Source organism: Apaloderma vittatum, unplaced genomic scaffold, assembly GCF_000703405.1.
Source record: "Apaloderma vittatum isolate BGI_N311 unplaced genomic scaffold, ASM70340v1 scaffold12824, whole genome shotgun sequence".
NCBI classification, from domain to species: domain Eukaryota; kingdom Metazoa; phylum Chordata; class Aves; order Trogoniformes; family Trogonidae; genus Apaloderma; species Apaloderma vittatum.
The window spans coordinates 15,832-17,095 of NW_009712203.1; positions in this window are offsets into that span (position 1 = coordinate 15,832).

Sequence of the window (1,264 nt, forward strand, 5' to 3'; positions counted from 1 at the left end):
AAGTCCAACCATTAACCCTGCTCTACAAAGCTCACCCCTAAACCATATCTCCCAACACCACATCTAAATGACCTTTAAACACATCCAGGGATGGTGACTCAAGCACCTCTCTGGGCAGCCTATTCCAATGTCTGATGACTCTTTCTGTGAAATTTTTCTTCCTAATGTCCAGTCTAAACCCACCCTGTTGCAGTTTGAAGCCATTTGCTTTTGTTCTATCACTAATTACCTGTGAGAAGACACCAGCACCAACCTCTCTACAGTGTCCTTTTAAGTAGCTGTAGAGAATGACAAGGTCTCCCCTTAACCTCCTCTTCTTCAAACTAAACAGCACCAGCTCCTTCAGTCGCTCTTCATAAAATTTATTCTCCAGGCCCTTCACCAGCTTCATTGCCTTCCTCTGCACTCACTTCAATATCTCTTTTATATAAAGGTGCCTAAAACTGGACACAATACTTAAGGTGTGGCCTTACCAGTGCCGAGTACAGGGGGACAATCACCTCCCTACTCCTGCTGGTCACACTATTTCTAAAACAAGCCAGGATGCCGTTGGCCTTCTTGGCCACCTGGGCACACGGCTGGCTCATATTCAGCTGGGTGTCACTTAGAACCCCCAAGTCTGCTAGCCAGCTTTCCAGCCACACTTCCCCAAGCCTGTAGCATTGCATGGGGTTGTTAGATATCTGTATAACTTCAAAATGGAAGCAAAGAAGGGTTGTGGTAGTAGCTGACTATCTCTTCTGAGAGGAACTGAGGGTTTAATATGCCAGGTAGACCCTCAGCGAAGAGAAGTATGCTGTCTCCCTGGAGCACAGGTTAGGGACATCACTAGGAAACTTCCTAGTCTGGTAAACTCCTCAGACTATTACTCATTAGTGGTCTTCCATGTAGGTGGAGATGAAAGTGCAACCTGTAGTCCAAGAGCCATGAAAAGGGATTTAAGAGCCCTGGGACAGTCAGTGAGGGAATCTGGGACACAGGTTATATCTTTATCTCTTCTTCCAGTCATGGGCAGTGACACTGGGAAATTAAGGTGAATCCAGTACGATGGATGGCCTACGTAGCACCAGGCTTGCTAGCTTGAAATGGGAGTCACCTTCCCCAAAGAGGGAAAAAGGTCTTTGCCCAAGAGATTTCAGGCCTGATCAACAGGGCTTTAAACTAGTTACAAAGGGAGGGGGGATAACAACATCAGGCTTGTCTGTGCCAAGCTGTGGGATGACACACCAAAGTTAGAGGGACAGGGTGCTAGTAAAGGCCTTCA